General features: G+C 39.3%; 1 protein-coding gene across 6 annotated transcripts in view; it reads left to right on the forward strand.

The window, feature by feature from the left end:
• ADD1 (adducin 1) overlaps positions 1-20,894 on the forward strand; it is a 148,114-nt gene that overhangs the window by 15,570 nt on the left and 111,650 nt on the right. The gene's annotated exons all lie outside the window — the stretch shown is intronic.

Genomic DNA, 20,894 nt, shown 5'->3' on the forward strand with positions numbered 1-20,894 from the left:
ACAACATTTCAAACAAAGCAATGGATTAAGGAAAACAAATAACCTAAAATAACTACTTTGCTTCCAATATGTTCCTACCGTACCCCAAGAAAATTAATAAACCATGTCCAAACAGAGGAGTAAGAAAAACAAATAATCTAAAATAACTACATTGCTTCCAACATGTTCCTACCATACCCCAAGAAAATTAACAACCCCTAAGAAAACAATGGAATAAGAGAAAAAAAAACCTAAAATAACTCTGTTGCTTCCAACATGATCTTACTATATCCAAGAAAGTTTACAAACCATAATCATTCCTGAGCATTCCCATAACCTTGAGATTACCCTCCATAGTTTATCTGTTCTTATTAGATTATCATTCCCCCTCCACTAATTGGTATCTCTAGGTCCCCTACATTCTGCAGTATAAAACATTGTACATTTTTCACAGAATTCACATTAGTGGTAACATACAATATCTCTCTTTTTGTGCCTGGCTTATTTTGCTCAGCATTATGTCTTTTTTTTTTTTTTTTTTTAATCTTCATTTTATTGAGATATATTCATATACCACGCAGTCATACAAAACAAATCGTACTTTCGATTGTTCACAGTACCATTACATAGTTGTACATTCATCACCCAAATCAATCCCTGACACCTTCATTAGCACACACACAAGAATAACAAGAATAATAATTAGAGTGAAAAAGAGCAATTGAAGTAAAAAAGAACACTGGGTACCTTTGTCTGTTTGTTTCCTTCCCCTATTTTTCTACTCATCCATCCATAAACTAGACAAAGTGGAGTGTGGTCCTTATGGCTTTCCCAATCCCCTTGTCACCACTCATAAGCTACATTTTTATACAACTGTCTTCGAGATTCATGGGTTCTGGGTTGTAGTTTGATAGTTTCAGGTATCCACCACCAGCTACCCCAATTCTTTAGAACCTAAAAAGGGTTGTCTAAAGTGTGCGTAAGAGTGCCCACCAGAGTGACCTCTCGGCTCCTTTTGGATTCTCTCTGCCACTGAAGCTTATTTCATTTCCTTTCACATCCCCCTTTTGGTCAAGAAGATGTTCTCCGTCCCACGATGCCAGGTCTACATTCCTCCCCGGGAGTCATATTCCACGTTGCCAGGGAGATTCACTCCCCTGGGTGTCTGATCCCACGTAGGGGGGAGGGCAGTGATTACGGTGATAACTTTTAAAATATGACTTAAGAAGTAGTTATATAGGAAATTTCCAAGAATGTTATGTGTTACAGTTTCATCATTTCAGTCTTTCTTTCTAGCTATTCTAATACCCTAGCAATTAAGAAAAAGGAAATTGTATGGAGATTTAGTATTCATAATCCTTTGTTAAATTCTATCTTGTCTGTTGTTACTCCTTCCTCTAGTTTAATAACTTTCCTGATCTTCAGGGATGTCTAGGCAGTTACCACCCTAACTTGTTCATGTTGAAAAGGGGTGTCGACATTATGGGAAAAGGGGATGCCACTGGTTGATGTTTTTGAAGAGATTATTGCTGGTGGGTTTTGGGACTTAACTGGCATAGCAACTCTGTGAAGGATTTAGGTTTCTGAAGAATAAACTTAATGGATGAAACTTTTATAGAGTCTCAAATAGGGACCAGGGTATTCTTTAGGATTTTTGGGATTACTGTTGACTTGGGCTTGTCATACTGTGGCCATTTCGCATATCTAGCCGAAGCTTACATAGGAGTAACCTCCAGGACAGCCTCTTGACTCTATTTGAAATCTCTTAGCCACTGAAATCTTATTTTGTTGCCTTTCTTTTCCCCCTTTTGGTCAAAAAGGCACTCTCAACCCCTTGATGCAGGATCAGGCTCATTTGTGGAATCTGTGTCCCAGGTTGACAGGAAACTCACTCACCTGGGGGGTACTGTCCCACGTCATGGGGAGGGTGATGAATTTATTTGCAGAGTTGGGCTTAGAGAGAGAAAGTCCACATTTGAGCAACAAAAGAAGTTCTCTGGAGGTGACTCCTAGGCATAATTATAGTGGGCTTAGCCTCCCCTTTATAACGATAAGTTTCACAAGAGGAAGCCTCAAGATCAAGGGCTTGACTTGTAAAGTAGGGGGTTCCTAATTTCACATAGCATATGCTCTGTCCATGGTAATCGATCAGTATCTCACATTATCATCACTTAGTTGTATAATCCTAATCACTGTCCATTTTAAACAATCCTCATGACCCCAGACACCCCATAGCTCTTTTCAGCCTTAATTATTTAACAGTACATTTTAGTAATCTGTTTCTTGTGGTGTTATCCATAAATTTCTTACCTATTATCTATCTACATATTCATTGGGCTTTGAAATATGTAACTTCACAGTCTAAAACATTAGACCTTTAGATTGTAAGGGTGTAGAAAACAGTACCTGTGGCTGTGTCCTTAATGCTGCATGCTGACATCAGTTTTGCCAGTCCTACCTTCTGTCTCCATCCCCACTGTCACCAGATTGGTCTAAGCAGCCATCAGCTCTCCCTTGGACTACCACAGTAGCTTCCCATGTGTTCTCCTTGATTCATTTCTTCCTACCCATTCTTCACCCATCAGCCAGGGTAATTTACATAAAATATAAATTAGGTCATGTTCTGTCTTGCTTAAAACCCTTCAAAGACTGATAAAGTAGTCGTTTCTAGGGACAGGGAACTGTGGCTATTGAACAGGGGTGGCAAAGAGACTTTTCACTGAATAACTTTTTGTATTTTGAAATTTGATTCATGTGCCTGTATTATACATTCAGAATAAAATTAAGTAATTTTACAGGCAAAAAAATTAAAAAACCCGGTGACTTTCAGTTATACTTAGAACAAAACCCACTTCCACTTGCCTATGCCTAGCTCTTTCCTACTTCACAGAATTGCACATTGATCCCGCTGCCTGGAACACTCGTAGGCTACTGTGCATGGCCAGCTCCTTCTCATAAGGCCCAAAAAGGCCTTCACTTAAATGTCCCTTAGACCCTCTCTGATTGCCCTCTGTAAAGTAGGTTTCCCTTTGTTATTCCCTAATTCAGACACTTTCTGCTTTCTACAATTTAAATTATTTATCTGTTCACTCGTTTGTTTTTCTGCTAGAATGATTCTCTGCGAAGGCAGAGACCATTTTACTCCCCTGTTTAAGCTGGTCTCTTCGTGGTCTTGCTAGAGTGATTCTTCTGAGTCATAGAGTGGACCATGTCACTTCCCTCCTTAGAGCTTCTTGGTGTTCTCCATAGCTGCTAAATCCTGAGCTACTGGACCAGGTTTGGTCTCTTCCTACCAAAAAAAAGCTTTGGTTTTTGCTTCCTACTATATTCTGTGGACAGTAACAGGGCATATAACAGGTGCCCAATAAATACTTATGCAGTGAATGAATGATTTAAGATTCACTCTCTTCAGTCTTTGGGAAATTAAGTAAAAAAATTAAGTGAAATTAAGTGAAAATCCTAGCAAAAAGCATAAGGTTATAAACCTTCAGGGAAACCAGTAGCTGACAACATAGGTCATAATGCTTCAGGGAAGGCTGTACAAAGAAGGTAGAATTTACATTTATGCTTGAAAGGGTAGGAACAGTGGGAAAGGAAAAGATGTTTGTGAGGGAGAAATTGAAGTTTTTTTAGACTACATTTTTTACAGTCTTGTTTTATGGCCTTAGTTTAAAGTACAAATACACACAAATGCAGGGATCTTCCCACTAGATCTGCTGAATTCCACTCTTAGGCCTGGTGATTCATATGTATCCCCTGATTAAGAACCATTCTAGGACATTGCTGTTATAACATTGGTACCCCATCTGCCCAGTGTTGGAGGGGATGCTGGACCACTGTTCTGTGAAGGTGTGTTTACCATTCACATTGGGTGCTTGCAGCATAGTGAAGTGCTTCGGGACTTTCCTTTGATATTTTTGTCTGTCTGTTTAAATGGTTGTTGAAATATAAAGATATGCTCTTAATTGGCTGCATGGAATTTTCAAAATCCAGGTTATTAACTTGAATTTTCATCTTTCTAAGTGCTAACTATGTGCCAGGCATCTTGCTATCAGTGCCTTTTATGTATTATCTCATTTAATCCTTATACCAGTCCTGTTAGGTAGACACCGTTGTCTTCTGTTTCAGATGAAAATAACCAAGACCATTTAAATAATTGTCCAAGGTCACACAGCTAGCCAGTGGTAGAGCTGGGATTCAAGCGAAGATTGTCTGACTCCAGAAACCATGCTCCTGATCACGAGGCTGTGCTGCTGCCTTCCTGCGTATACTCCCTTAGTCCTTACCCTTTTGCCACTTGTTGGTCTTGGTCTTCCCCATGAGGGTAGGAGCTGTTGTTTACCACTGTATTTGCAGAGGCTAGACTGATGCCTGGCACAGAATAGGTCCTTAAAAAGAAATATTTGTTGATTTAGTGCTGTTAAGTTATTTTTTAAAAACCTTAGCTGTGAGGGATAATGTTCATGGAAGATTGTTAAAGGAGGTGTGGCCCATTTGTTCTTGTAAAGCAGAGGTTGACAAACTTTCTGTAAAGGTCCAGATAGTAAATATTTCAGGTGATCTCTGTGGCAGTTGTTTTACTCTGCTCTTGTTGTGTAAAAGCAACTATAGATGATATGTTGATGAATGAGTGTGACTGTGTTCCAATAAAACTTAATTTATGGACATTGATATTTGAATTATTTTTCTTGTCATGGTATATTATTCTTTTGATTTTTTCCAACTTTGAAAAATTAGAAAACATTGTTAACTTGTGGGCCTTTTAAAAATAGGCAGTGGGTGAGATTTGACCTGGGGGCTGTAGTTGCCAGTTCTTACCTGTTGTGGGTTGACTTGTGTCCTCCTGAAAGGTATGTTGAAGTCCTAAGCTCTCGTATCTGCTAATGTGACCTTATTTTGAAATAGGGTCTTTGCAGATGTGATCAAGTTAATATGAGGCCACACTGGATTAGGGTGGGAGCTAAATCTAGTGACTGATGTCTTTATAAGGAGAGAACAATTTGAGGATGAGAGACACACAGACACACCAATTGGAGGAGATGTCTACAAGCCATGGAATGCCAGGGATTGCTGGCCACCCTCAGAAGCCAGGAGGGGATGAGAAAGTGCCCTCCCTGAGAGCCCCCAGAAGGAGCATGGCCCTGCTAGCACCTTGGGAGAGAATACTTGGCTGTTGTTTTAAGATACCCAGTTTGTGGTAATTTGTTACAGCCGCCCTAGGAAATGAATACACTGCCCTTGAGAGTCTACATTTTATCATTAGAGCAAACTAAACATCTGCCTCCTGGACTGCATTGTTTTGTCTGCCAGTGGACTTTGTTTTGTTGCATCATGATTTGGTTTACATTAAGGAACTATAGAGGAAATATCTATATTGGATGGTTGTAGGGTGATTATTGGGGGCCTTGTCCATGAGAAGAAATAGACTCTTCTTTTTATCAGGAAATCTTTACTTCTCTGAGTAGTATTTTTCAACTTGTTTCAAATTATCTGAGCTCTATCCTGGAGTGAATTTTTATCTTTTATGTTTTTCCTTTAGTTTAATGTTTTCAGTTGTGGTTTAATAGAACTATTTGGAGTTACAGAGACCTGGTTTGTACCTAGCTGTGTAAAAAAAAATTTTTTTTTTTTTACTAAATTATGTACTCTTGTTTCCATAATTGTAAAAGCAGAGGGGATATTTCCTACTTCGTTTGGCTTTCATGGGGACTAGATATAATTAATGTACGTGAACTGGCTGGCATTATTCCGGTGCCAGAGGAAGAACCTAAAATGCCAGGCCCCTCACCTCTTTCACCTCGCTTCCTTGGGCAGATTGCTTCCTTTTATCTGTACTGTAGTTGCCTGTGTATACGGTGGGCATGATAAACCCTTTCTCATCCACTTTTGTATGAGGATTAAACAAAAAGATACTTTGTAAGCGATAGATGCCTCTCAGGTGTGTTATTTAATATCACATATTTAGAATATACTTGGGGACAAAAAAGGTGAAAGGAATCATTACTATTGTAGCTCTAAATTCTCTTGAATGCACCTTTACCTGTTAGTTACCTTATGCCTTTGGGAAATATTACATCTCATCTAGCCAAATGAGATGACAGTGTTTGAGAAAACGTAATGCTTGCGATTCAGAGGTACCACTGCCACTGAAGTTTGTAAAATTGTAACTTTGAGTCATAAGACCTTTGGAGCTCAAAATCTTTGGACTAAAATATTTCAGTGCTTTAAATATGTTCTGCTGTCACCTTGTTGCCATTGTTTCCTATAAGAATCTGATGTTGTCCTTATCTTTGCTCCTCTGTAGATAATGTGTCTCTTTTTCTCTGGCTGCTTTTAGGATTTTCTCTGTCACTGGCTTTGAGCAATATGATATTTATGTGCCTTTGTGTACAGTAGTTTTTTTCATGTTTCTTGTGCTTGGGATGCATTGAGTTTCTTGGACCTGTGGATTGATACTTTTCATTAAACTTGGAAATTTTTAGTCATTATTTCTTTGTATATTTTTTTCTGTTCCCTTCCTTGTCCTCTCCTTTGGGGACTCCTATTCCATGTATGTTAGACTGTTTGAGGTTTTCCTATTGCTTACTGATGCTCTGCTTATATGAGTATTATCTAGTTCACCTGTGAATTCAAAAATCAAGATGAAATCCTCATTATTAATTCTCCTCTTTTTTTTCAGAGGGGGAGGCTTTGTTTTATTTATCCTCCCTTACTATAAAAACAATATGGTATAGAAAAATTAGAAAAAAGGGCAAGGCAGCAAAATGAAACAAAAGTTGGAAAATGTCCATAATTTCCATAATTTCAAAACAAACACTCATAATATTTTTTGGATATGTTCTAAATGATCTTCTACATGTATTTTTTTATAAATTACAATTTAATTAGGTTTTTATCCTTTTCTTCACTTTGTGAAAATAGAATGTGAAATCCTACTTGGTAATCATAACTTAGGGGGAATGGAGTTAAGTTTTACATTGCTGGGGGGGGTTGGGGAGAGGAGAAAGAGGGGGAGGGAAACGTCGTTATAAAATAAGCCTGGACAATTACATAATCTCAAGAAGGAGTTAGTGACAGTATAATTTGCCTGTTTTTTTTTTTTTTAAGATTTTTAGTAGTTTTATTTTAAATGTTTCCCATTCAACCAGTAGAATATCAGAATTTCCACATTTTGTTATTTCAACTCCAAATTGGAATGCTGTCTTTTTTTAAAATTTTAAATTCAGTTTTATTGAGATATAGTCACATACCATGCAGTCATCCATGGTGTACAATCACCTGTTCATGGTACCATCGTATAGTTGTGCATTCATCACCCCAATCTATTTTTGAACATTTTCCTTATACCAGAAAGAATAAAAATAAGAATAAAAAATAAAAGTAAAAAAGAACACTCAAATCATTCCCCCCATCCCACCCTATTTTTCATTTAGTTTTTGTCCCCATTTTTCTACTCATCCATCCATACACTGGTTAAAGGGCATGTGATCTGCAAGGCTTTCACCATCACACACATCACCCCTTGTAAGCTACATTGTTATACAGTCATCTTCAAGAGTCAAGGGTACTGGGTTGCAGTTTGATAGTTTCAGGTATTTCCTTCTAGCTATTCCAATACATTAAAAACTAAAAACTGTTATCTATATAGTGTGTAAGAGTGCCCACCAGAGTGACCTTCCGACTCTGTTTGAAATCTCTCAGCCACTGAGACTTTATTTCTTTTCATTTCACATCCCCGCTTTGGTCAAGAAGTTGTTCTCCATCCCACGATGCTGGGTCCAGATTCGTCCCCGGGAGTCATATCCTGCATTGCCAGGGAGATTTACACCCCTGGGAGTCAGGTCCCACATAGGGGCGAGGGCAGTGAGTTCACTTGCCGAGTTGGCTTAGCTAGAGAGAGAGGGCCATATCTGAGCAACAAAGAGGCACTCAGGGGGAGACTCTTAGGGACAAGTATAAGCAGGTTTAGCCTCTCCTTTACAGTAACGAGCTTCATAAGGGCTAGCCCCAAGATAGAGGGCTCAGCATACCAAGCCATCAGTCCTCAGTGTTTGTGAGTATAATCTGGTTTTGACACCTCAATTCTCATTTTACTGGACAGGCGAGGACTCTGGTTGCAGAACCCCCTGACTTGTGGGAGGAGCAGTGGAACCCTGCAGAGCCCTAGGTGTGGTATATAGCATGCTATGTATTTTTTGGGAGGGGCTAATTTTTTTTTTTAAGTTCAGTTTTATTGAAATATATTCACATACCATACAATCATCCATGGTTTACAATCAACTGTTCACAGTATGATCATATAGTTATGCGTTCATCACCACAATCTATTTCTGAACATTTTCCTTACATCAGAAAGAATCAGAATAAGAATAAAAAATAAAAGTGAGAAAAGAACCCCCAAACCATCCCCCCCATCCCACCCTATTTGTCATTTAGTTTTTATCCCCATTTTTCTACTCATCCATCCATACACTAGATAAAGGGGGTGTGATCCACAAGGTTTTCACAATCACACTGTCACCCCTTGTAATCTACATTATTATATAATTGTCTTCAGGAGTCCAGACTGCTGGGTTGGAGTTTGGTAGTTTCAGGTATTTACTTCTAGCTATTCCAATACATTAAAACCTAAGAGGTGTTATCTATATAGTGCATAAGAATGTCCACCAGAGTGACCTCTCGACTCCATTTGGAATCTCTCAGCCACTGAAACTATTTCGTCTCATTTTGCATCCCCCTTTTGGTCAAGAAGATACTCTCAGTCCCACGATGCCGGGTCCAGATTCATCCCCGGGAGTCATATCCTGCATTGCCAGGGAGATATACACCCCTGGGAGTCAGGTCCCACGTAGGGGGGAGGGCAGTGAGTTCACCTGTCAAGGTGGCTCAGTTAGAGAGAGAGAGGGCCACATCTGAACAACAAAGAGGTACTCAGGGGGAGACTCTTAGGCACAGTTATATGCAAGTTTAGCCTCTCCTTTGCAGTAACGAGCTTCATAAGGGCAAGTCCCATGGTCGAGGGCTCAGCATATCAAACTGCCAGTCCCAGTGTTGTGACAACATCAACACCAATCCAGGTGAGGAAGTCCAACACTTCTGCACCTTCCCCCAGCTCCTTGGGGCTGGGGGGGGGAGGCTGTAAATATATTCTTTATTATCAGCCCAGATTACTTTGGGATGTGTCACTATTTCACTCTAGCCTATACTAACCTTCCGTATCTCACTTCCTATTCAAAGTTCTATGTAATTGTGGTGTTTGAACAAACTGACTGTAGAGTTGTACTGTTTAGGAAATATAGATCCTTTACCAAATAGACGTCTCTTCTGGGAGGGGCTAATTTTAAAGGCCGTCTTCAGTTATTTTATAGAAATGTCTTTTCTCAGAATGGGAATATTAAAAGGGAAAGATGGTAAAATGTACTTTTTAAATTGAGAAATAATTCACAGACAAAACATAGTTTAAAATTAAAAATTTTAAGCCACATTTCCAAGAATATAAGAGATTCTTCCTATTCTTTGATCCATGATTATTCTCTGCTCGCTCATTCAACTGATGTTTATTGGGCTTCTGCTATGTACCAGTTACTGAGTGAGCTGGCTTAGATATATTATGTCCTCCACAAAAGCCATGTTTTCATTCAGTCTTGTGGGATATTTGGATTAGGTTGTTTCCATGGAGATGTGACTCACCCAACTGTGGGTGACACCTTTGATTGGGTTATGTCCACGGAGATGCGGTGCCGTCCATTTAGGATGGGTCTTGATTGGTTCGTTGGAGTATTTAAGAGAGATGCTAAGAGCTGGCACAGACCCAGGTGCTTGCTGATGCTTGGAGAAATGCTTGGAGATGCGGACAGAGAGATGCTTGGAGATGCTAAGCTAAGAGATGAAGCCCAGAGTTTGCCTCAGAGAAGCTATGCGAGGACTCGCAGACACTTAGAGAGAAAGCCAGTGGAATCAGAAGCTGAAAGCAGTGCAACTGGGAGCAAAGAACCAGCAGATGCAAGTCACATGCCTTCCCACAGAAGGGTTCTAGATGCCATCGGCCGTTCTTCAGTGAAGGTATCCTCTTGTTAAAGCCTTAGTTTGGATACTTTTATGGCCTTAGGACTATAAATTTGTAACCTAATAATCCATTTCTGGTATTTTGCATAACAGCATCAACAAACCAAAATAGATTTTGGTACCGAGAATGGGGTGCTGCTGAGTTTGCTAATACCAAACATACTGGAATGGCCTTTTAAATGGAGAAGGGGAATATTCTGGAAGAATTGAGAGATGCTTGATAGAAAAGGCCTAGATAGCTTCGAAGAGACTGTTGGTGGAAATATGGAATCTCAAGACACCTCTGATGAGGCCTTAAACAGAAATGATGACTGTGTCGTTGCCAACTGAAAGAAAGGCGGTCCTTGTTTTAAAGTGGCAGAGAATTTGGCGAAATTGAGTCCTGGTGTCAGGTGGAAGGCAGAATTTGAAAATGACTTCGCTGAAGAGATTTTGAAACTAAATGTCTCGGTACCAAGCTATATTTGTTAGGGTTCTCTAGGAAAACAGAACCAACAGGAGATATGTGTAAATATGAAATTTTATAAAAGTGTGTCATGCAACTGTGGGGATGCATGAGTCCAAATTCCGTAGGGCAGGATGCACTAGTCCGAATTCCATAGGGCAGGCAGTGAGCTGGCAACTCTGATGAAGGTCTTCAGTGAACTCCCCAGGAGAGGCTGGCTGGCTGAAGAAGAAAGTTCTCTCTTTTCTCCGTTAGAAGTCTTTAACTGATTGAATTATATTCAGCTGATTGAATTCTCTCATTGTGGAAGATACACCCTTCCTTGATGTGATCAGCTTCAGATGCAATCAGTTGACTGATGATTTGATAAGCCAGCCTTCTGGTTTATTAACCAGCCACAAGTGCCCTTTCAGTAATGGTTAGGCCAGTGCTTGCCTAACTGAGTTGACACATGAACCTGGCCGAGTTGACACATGAACCTAACCATCACATTGAGTTAGGTACTGAGTTTGTATTATAGTTTGTGTAATAAATGTTTCCTTGAAAAGCTGAATATAAAACCAGATTTGTATGGTTAAATGATTAAAAACGCAGATAGAAGAGTTTTTATAGGATCCTCATCATTAATTGTTTTCGTAAAGTGAAAAGCATTTTAATGTGAATAATCAACCTCAAAATATATTTGTCTTTCAGTTTGGATTTCTCCAAGGCATATTAGCCTTCATTGTCCAGTTTATTTGCTTGGGGTATCATACTTTTAATATTTTCTTAGGATATCATTTCTATAACCTGAAAATGCAACATTTACTGCTTGCTAGAGGCACAAGTTTTGAATCTGTAGAGTAATTTGGTGGTAGAGCTGTTTGTACCTTAGTGTATGGTTTATTCCCTATATGGGATTTATGGATACAGGGTCTGATAAGCAGAGTCTATGACAAACATGAAGTTAAAAAAAAACCCAAAAAAACTAGTGAATTTTGTTTTAATCTGAGATTTTGCCTTTGTTAAATTTCATGTTCTACTTCCTATGATTACCCTATCCTAACTCATTCAGGCTCAGCATGGACATTTTGTACAGTGCTTGCTTGCTCTTTTATTATTGTTATTATTATTTTAATCTTTGGTTATATTAGCAACTGGACTTTAAAATTATTTCCTGTATTGCTGATGGTGAACGCAACATTTTCTTTGTTTTTTTACACAAACTGAATTCTTAGCCTTCTTGAGAATCAAAAGTGATAGGCCACTGTGGCAGAAAACACTTTTTTGTGACTCCTATATATTGTTTTTTTTTTATTTTTTGCCATGCTTTGGGGGGTTATTTTGAGAAGTAGAAGGATGTCTTTTTTTCTTTTTTTGGATTCCTTTTATTTTAAAGTTTTAAAAGCCAAATCTAAGATTTGGTTATTAACTGCTTAAATATTCTAATATCTCTTTAGTATTTGCTCAGCGTCTACTAGCTCTCACTTGGCCCCTTAAGATAGAAATCTGAACATAGCATAATTTTAAACTAGAACAAGACTGTTTAATAGTTAATGCTTGTTCTGACCTTTTACACGCAGGAAACATGCCTGGGAAGGAATGAAAAAAGTGAGGTTAATTCAGTTAGCTCTTTGAGCTTTATTTCAGAAGTATCTTTTAAAAACTGTCCTTATGACTAAAGTTGGGTAACATTGTTTCAGATATCTGTTAGCTTGAAAGTATTGAGAGCTGTTTTGTCAAGGCTTTCTATGAATTTATTCTACATAGGAAGAAATGACATTTTAAAATATAGACTAGAGTCTGTATACAGTTATCTTTAACTGCCCAGATGTCTTGAGAACCTACTCTGCCAGGGTAAAATGACCACAGCAATTAAAAAATATTAATTTGCAAGCGTATCTTTCTACTCTGTAGTTTTTAAAAGTTTCATATCAGTCTCATTTATTAATTTATATTTTTCAAGCACTTATATACTGGTACGGTTCTAGGTGCTATGGACCGAGCAGGGAATGAAGACACATTATTTCCCCCTCTCTGGGGAACTTACATTCTAGAAAGAGAGCAAGAGAGTGGGAAAAAAAGAAAAAAGATATAATGTTGGTACTAACCGTTGATAAGACAGTTGAGGCAGGTCAGGGAAGAGAGAGTGATGGCAGCCAAGTTCTCTTAGGTGGAGTATTTGGGGTCGGCCTCTTTGAGGAGGGGAAATTTTGATCAGAGATCTGAATGAAGTGGCAGAGCGGGGAGCTCTGTGTGCATCTAGGGAAAAGAGTTTGGGCCATGGAAATTGATCTCACTCTTCGTGGTCTGTTGGGTGTCTGTTTTCTTTTCAGCCGGAAACTTCCAAAGCAAACAGCATGTTGCCCATTGGTTGCAAGTTCTGAAGGGGACAGGCTATGGGGGTTAGGAGTGTGGAGTAGAAAGCCCTTGTGGGCTGTGAGCTAAGTGAGGAAGCAGGGGAAGCCAAGGAGAGATCAGGGCAAATGGTGTTTACCCATTTCTCCATTCCTGTCTAATGCCTGATACTGGGTAGTATAGGTGTTAAATGGATTTTTTTTTTGGGGGGGGGGGTGGTGGATCCCATCTGATAACAACAACAAAAATGATTGTTATTTTTAGTACCATAGTTATATAATCATTAAATTATAGTAATAGCACATCATTTTTATTGAGCACTATGTGGGAAGTATTGTTACTATCCCCATTTTACTCATAGGGAAACTGAGACGGGTTAAGTAACTTGTCCAAAGACACACAGCCAGTAAATGGTGGTATATGCATGTACCTCTTTTTAAAAAAATAAATTATTATACATAATGATATTCATCTTGTCCCCCCAGTATATCTTGCAGAATGCTCAGTATCTGCACATGGGAGTCTATTTCATTTTTTTAAAACAGGTCAAAGTTTTCCATTTTATGGATGTCTTATAATTTCTGTAATCACTGCTGTATGGATGGGTGCTTACAGGTTTTCACTGTTATATCATTGCTACAATTAATATTCTTACATCTCCATCTTTGGGCACTTAACGAATTCTATCTATAGATACTTCCTTAGAAGTGAAATAACTGGATGAAAGGATTTGTGCACTTTTAGTTTCCATAGCTGTTTCCAAATTACCCTCTTAAGAAGTTACGTCAATTTATACTCCCGCTAGCTGATTGTTTTCCTCACATAGGGAAGGGTTTACTTGTAACCCTGAGGTCAGACTATTGCCCATGTTGCAGAGATACTGGGAGGATTAAATGAATTAAATGCATAAAAAGGACTTAATAAACTGTCAGTAAATGGCAGCTATATATTACAAATATAATTAGTAACCATTTTTTCTTACCTTTATTACCAGAAATATTATAAGCCTAGGAATTGTTACAGGAGGTTGGGAGAGGAAGTTTATACAACTAAACAGAGCAATATACATTCCCCTACCCCAAATACTGTCATACATATCCGAACAAGTAAGTTCTGTGTCTAGGACTTGGGGGTCCAGAGCCTGGTGTGTGGTGTTAATGTCGGGGGACAGACCCATAGGCATGATATCTAGAATGTGCTAGGACAGTGCTGCACTAGGTGTCTGCTGCTGCATCCTGGAATAGCAGCTTTGGCTGTTTTCATGGGAAGGAAGGGGGTCTCTTTATTGGGAGCTACCTGTAGAATATCCCTTCTGTGCTCGTTTGAATCTGTTATGTACCCCATGAGAGAGAGAGAGAGCAAGTGAGCAAGCGAGCTAGCTCAGAACCGACACAGATGCTTGGAGATGCAGACAGAAAAATGTTTGGAGATGCTAAGCTAAGAGACGAAGCCCAGAATTTGCCCTGGAGAAGCTAAGTGACAACCCACAGACACTTAGGAGAAAGCCACTGGAATCAGAAGCTGAAAGCAATGGAACCCGGGAGCACAGGTGCCTTCCCAGCTGACAGAGGTATTCCACATGCCATCAGCCATTCTTCAGTGAAGGTATCCTCTTGTTGTTGCCTTAGTTTGGACGCTTTTATGGCCTTAGAACTGTATATTTGTGAACTAATAAACCCCATTGTAAAAGCCAATCCATTTCAGCTATATTGCGTTTCGGCAGCTTTAGCAAACTGGAACACCTTCCTAAACACTTCACTCTCCCCTTTTCTTATTGTCAAATGCTTAATTTAAATTTGCCTTCTGCGTTGACTGACTTAACACGATTGAGGGAGCTCCTTGCCTAAAAACTGCTTTTCCTCATCTCTGTACACTATTGGTTGGGATTTTGTTTGGAGGAGACTCAGCCATCATTGTAGGCAGTGTGGTGTCGTGGCTTTGTATTGGTTCACTGAGGATTACCCAGCTAGTGGGTGATAAAGGCACTTAACCTCTCTGAGCCTCAGTTTTCTCAGTCATAAATGAAGCGGTTATAAGATGCAAATGAGAGAATGTTGTGAAGATACTTTGAAAATGCAAATGCCAAATGAAAACATATACCCACCCCAAAACTTGTATATGAATGTTCATATTAAACATTGTTCTTAGTAACTAAAAAGTGGTAACAGTCCAGATGTGTATACCAACTGACGAATGGATAAACGAAATGTGGTATAGCCACACAATGGAATGTTATTTGGCAATAAAAAAGGATGAAGTACTGATACATGCTACAACATGGATGAACCTCAAAAAAGTTATGCTAAATGAAAGAAGCCGGTCACAAAAGATCACATATTGTATGATTTCATTTATGTGAAATGTTCAGATAAGCAAATCCGTAGAGACAAAGTGGTTACCTGGACCTGGGGCAGGGTGGGAGGGGAAGGAGGAACAGGAAATGACTACTAATATGGACAGGTTTCTCTTTGGATGTTCAAGCGCTCTAAACTTAAATTGTGATGATGGCTGAACACTTCTGTGAATATACTAAAAACCAATGAACTTTACACTTTAAATGGATGAATTTTATGGTATGTGGATGTATTTCAATAAAGCTGTAAAAAGTACAAATCCCAATTTTGCTACTCAGAGTACGTGACCTGGGATCAAGTTGGTGAAATTCTCCGAATTCATTTTTCTCATCTGTAGAAATACGAGTAATAATAATAATCATGTCTCTGGAAGAGCAGTTGGGAGCCAAAGTGAGGTAACTGGTGAAAGCTCATGTACATAGGTGTCTGTCAGTGTTCACATGCTTTCCTTTCCTCCTTTTCTGGTGTTAAGGACACAGTGTAGAGGAGGGAGAAGCTATATGAATAGAGAAAGGCTCAGAAAAGGCATTAGCAAGGCATAGCCCTCTGATCTCATCCCAGTGTCAACCCTGTTTATTAGGTACCCTTTCCCCCTTCTTTTTTCTTAATGAATCAAAGCTATGTGCAGAGGTGTTTTTGTCTGGCACAGCTGCACGCGTTTGCAGGTTCTTGGGAACTTTGTAGTTAAGCCATACTGCTTTACATAATTTAGGAAGAGCTTAGTTCACAGGCCAGCCTGTTCCCAGATGTTACCATTAATCATGTTATTGTTGTGTAATGCTTCAGGCAGGGAGGGAGGGTTAGGAATGGAACTTGAGTCTCATGGAGGGCACTCCCTTTAGGGCTGTCTACTGAAGGGAGGAATGTGATGTTAATCCGAGTATCTCGGAGAGAGCTGGATGACCCTATCGTCCAAATACGCATCATCTCTGTGGCTGAAGCACAGCGTGCTTGGACAGCACACGCACCCTGCAGGGTCACGGACCTGGGGTCTCTGGAATATGGAATGCGCTCTTAGTTTCTGTGGCGGGTGTTCTAGTATTTGTTTGTTTTGGAAAGCAGGGCATGTTTTCAGGATACATCTCTTTTTCAGCTTTTAGTCAGGTGATGAGGGCATGAATTTTCTTTGTTCCAGTTTCTAAGTGAAAATAGTGGCATTTAAGAGACTTATCAATTCACTGAACTTTTTAGAAGACCTTCATTGTTCCAGGCACTGTCCTGGGCATCGGGGAATCAAAGATGACAAGAGCAGAGACCCTCCACTTCCAGAGCTGGTGGTCTGTCAAGTCCAGCAGACAGGAATCTGGTGAGGACAGGGCACAGGAGCTCTTGGGAGGGTTTCTCTGTAGGGACATGAAGAGGAGGAGGTCTCCGTCAGAGCTGTTTAGGGCGTTGGGATGTTTTATCATTCACTTAACAGCTGTTTTTATCCTATGATAATGTGAAAATCAAGCTATCAGTTCTTTTTTAAAGTACATTTTAATTTTTTTTGGTAAATAATTCCCATTTTGATTGTTTCATAATGCACTAGGATGAAATAGAAACCTCATGGAAATAGTGTGCAACTATGGAATTTTGCCAGGACTTTTTTTTCATGAAATGAGTATTTTGTACTTTATGTTCAACTTTGGAGGCTGTTGACCCCAGATTTTTGCTATGTTATGAAAAAAAGCCATGACATTGTCTTTATTCTTGAGGCTACATGACACTTGGAAGAATAAAATGAGTTACATTTTATGTGAAATATTCTTTTTATTCCCTGAAAGGGCATGTGGCAAGGTTGTGCTTTTAAACTCAGGCAATCAGAACACTTCTAACTGTGGGAAACAGTTATAGTCTAACCTTCAGAATTGTTTTAAGAATTAGAAATTATATATATAAAGCACCTAGGATAATGAGGATTGCTAAGTGATTTGGATTTTAGTTTGTTCTTTTTCTAACTTTTTAGATATTGGTCACTATTATAATCTTTTTTTTTATATTCATTTTATTGAGATATATTGACATACCACGCAGTCATACAAAACAAATCGTACATTTGATTGTTCACAGTACCATTACATAGTTGTACATTCATCACCTAAATCAATCCCTGACACCTTCATTACCACACACACAAAAATAACAAGAATAATAATTAAAGTGAAAAAGAGCAATTGAAATAAAAAAGAACACTGGGTGCCTTTGTCTGTTTGTTTGTTTCCTTCCCCCATTTTTCTACTCATACAACCATAAACTAGACAAAGGGGAGTGTGGTCCTTATGGCTTTCCCAATCCCATTGTCACCCCTCATAAGCTACATTTTTATACAATCGTCTTCAAGATTCATGGGTTCTGGGTTGTAGTTTGATAGTTTCAGGTATCTACCACTAGCTACCCCAATTCACTAGAACCTAAGAAGGGTTGTCTATATTGTGTGTAAGAGTGCCCACCAGAGTGACCTCTCGGCTCCCTTTGGAATCTGTCTGCCACTGAAGCCCATTTCACTTCCTTTCATTTCCCCCTTTTGGTCAAGAAGATGTTCTCCATCGCACAATGCCGGATTTGGATTTTAGTTTGTTCTTTTTCTAACTTTTTAGATATCGGTCACTATTACAATCTTTTTAAATATGTGTTTAAGGCTTTCCATTTCTCTAGAGGTATCTCTTTAGCGAAGCCAGTGGTTTTCATGTGTAGTATTTTCATTATTCAAGTATGTTTATATTTTCTTTACGATTTTTTCTTTCACCCATAAATTATTTAGAAGTGTGTGTTTAAATTTCCAATTATATGCTTTCTAAAGTTTCCTATTATGGACTTAGGTTTTATTTGGATTGTGACCAGCACAGTGGTTTGTATGCTGCTGATTCTCTGAAATTTGTTGAGATTTACTTTCTTGGAGATTTGAGGTGAATGTTTATGAATGTTCTTATGCTAGAGAAAAATACGTATTAGAGGCACAAGGTTCCATGTACATCTAACAGTCTAAATGGTTGTTTGCATTGTTCTTATTTTCTGCAGTTTACTAAATTTTTTGACTGTTTGGCCTATCAGTAATTGAGCAGTGTGTTAATCTCCCATTGTGATGGTAGATTTGTTTATTTTTCTTGGAGTTCAAGCAATTTTTGCTTCGTGTATGTGGATGCTATTTTATTAGGCATGTATAAGTTTAGAATTTTCATCTTCCTTTGATTTGAACTTTTATCATTATTTAATGATTTTTTCTGTGCTGAATAAATACTTTTATTTTCCTTGGTCTTTTTTGTCTGTATTCATATAGTCACTACAACTTTTGCTTGGTTGGTATATGTATTTTCATCCATTTACTTTCAGATTTTTTGTGTTCTTATGTTTATGGGTGTTTTCTGTTGCTGCTTTAGCAAATTACCACAGACTTGGCTTAAAACAGCAGATATTTATTCCCTCAGTTCTGCGGATGAGAAGTCTGCAGTCAGTATCACTGGGCCAAAATCAAGGTGTTGGCAGCACTGTGTTCCCTGCAGAGGCTGTGTATGCAGCTGGCCTTCCGCAGCCTGTGGCAGCATCACGCCAGTCCCTGCCTCCTTGGTCCTACTGTGTTCTCATCTACCTGAGTAGTCAAATCTCTCTCTGCCTCCCTTTTTAAAGGACGCTAGTGATTGCATTTAGGGTCCTCCTGGAGAATCCAGGACACTCTCACCATCTCGAGAGTCTTAACTTAGTCACACCCGCAAAGTCTTTGCCATGTAAGATAATTTCTGCAGGCTCCGGGGTTAGGAACTGATATTTTGGGGGGCCGTTATTCAGCCTACTATAGTGTGTATCTCTTATAAACTGCATGTAATTTCTCTCTTTTAACTAGCATAATTTTGTTCATTTATATTTGCTGTGATTCGGATAAATTTGTGCTTTCTCTATTACCTTACATTTTGTTTTCTTTTTTCTTTTTTTTAACCCATGCTGTGTTTATAAACAACTGAGTTGTTTTGTTGGTTTTTCTTTATTTTCAGCTGTCTCTTGGTTTGGAAATTATATACTCTACAGTTATCCCTTCCACACTGTGACTTTTGCCATCATGGTTTCAGTATATCACAGGTCAGCAAAGGGAATTTGGGGGAGTTTTGCAGAAGACACAGATGACACACGAAGTCCAGCAGTCTACATAGAAAAAGTTTAAAAACTCAGAAATGCATAAAATGTACAGTATTTTTACTTAACATTGACCTACATATAGCCTATGACCTAATGGAAATTTTACAGTAGCTGTAAATACCCCTGTTCTAGTTTGCTAATGCTGCCAGAATGCAAAACACCAGAGATGGATTGCCTTTTATAAAAGGGGGTTTATTTGGTTACACAGTTACAGTCTTAAGGCCATAAAGTGTCCAAGGTAACACATCAGCAATTGGGTACCTTCAGTGAAGGATGGCCAATGGTGTCCAGAAAACCTCTGTTAGCTGGGAAGGCATGTGGCTGGCATCTGCTCCAAAGTTCTGGTTTCAAAATGGCTTTCTCCCACAATGTTCCTCTCTAGGCTGCAGTTCCTCAAAAATGTCACTCTTAGTTGCACTTGGGGTGTTTGTCCTCTCTTAGCTTCTCTGGAGCAAGAGTCTGCTTTCAATGGCCATCTTCAAACTGTCTCTCATCTGCAGCTCCTGTGCTTTCTTCAAAGTGTCCCTTTTGACTGTAGCTCCTCTTCAAAAGTTCACTCTCAGCTGCACTGAGTTCCTTCTGTTATGTCAGCTCATTTATATGGCTCCACTGATCAACTTAGACCCACCCCGAATGGGTGGAGCAACACCTCCATGGAAATCATCCAATCAGAGTCATCACTCACAGCTGGGTGGGGTGCATTCCAAAGAAACACTCAAAGAATTACAATCTAATCAACACTGATAACATCTGCCCACACAAGATTACATCAAAGATAATGGTGTTTGGGGGACACAATATATTCAGCCTGGCACAGCCCCATGAAAGAAAAAAAAAGATTCAGACTTCTTTTCTGGTATGAAGGCAGGGCCAAAAAATTTTATGTGGATTTTCCAGATCGCGGGGGTTCTGCGCTCCTAACCCCGGTGATGTGGAAGGGATGGCTGTACTTATATTCTTTTGTGGTTCTCCTTGAATTTTTACCATGCGTATTTAACTAAGCCAAAGTTAATATCTTATTACCTCACCCCCATTCTGGTTTGCTAATGCTGCCGTTTCGCAAAACACCAGAAATGGATTGGGTTTTATAAAAGGGGGTTTATTTGGTTACAAAGTTACAGTCTTAAGGCCGTAAGGTGTCCAAGGTAAGGCATCAACACAGGGTACCTTCACTAAATGATGGCCGATGGCGTCTGGAAAACCTCTGTTAGCTGGAAGGCATGTGGCTGGTATCTGCTCTGGAGTTCTGGTTTCAAAATAGCTTTCTCCCAGGACATTTCTCTCTAGGCATCTGGGGGTGTTCTCTTAGTTTCTCCCAGGTGAACTCTGGACTAGCAAAAGTCTACTTTCAATGGCCGTCTTCAAAATGTCTGTCTCAGCTGCAGCAGCAAGCTCCTTCTGTCTGAGCTTTATAGGGCTCCAGTTAACTGATCAAGACCTATGCTGAATGGGCAGGGCCACACCTCCATGTAAATTAGTCTAATCAGAGTCATCACCTACAGTTGAGTGGGTCACATCTCAATGGAAACACTGAATCAAAGGATTCCAACCTAGTCAACACTAATACTTCTGGCCCCACAAGACTGCATCAAAGAACATGGCGT

Source organism: Choloepus didactylus, chromosome 3 (assembly GCF_015220235.1).
Source record: "Choloepus didactylus isolate mChoDid1 chromosome 3, mChoDid1.pri, whole genome shotgun sequence".
Lineage (NCBI taxonomy): Eukaryota > Metazoa > Chordata > Mammalia > Pilosa > Megalonychidae > Choloepus > Choloepus didactylus.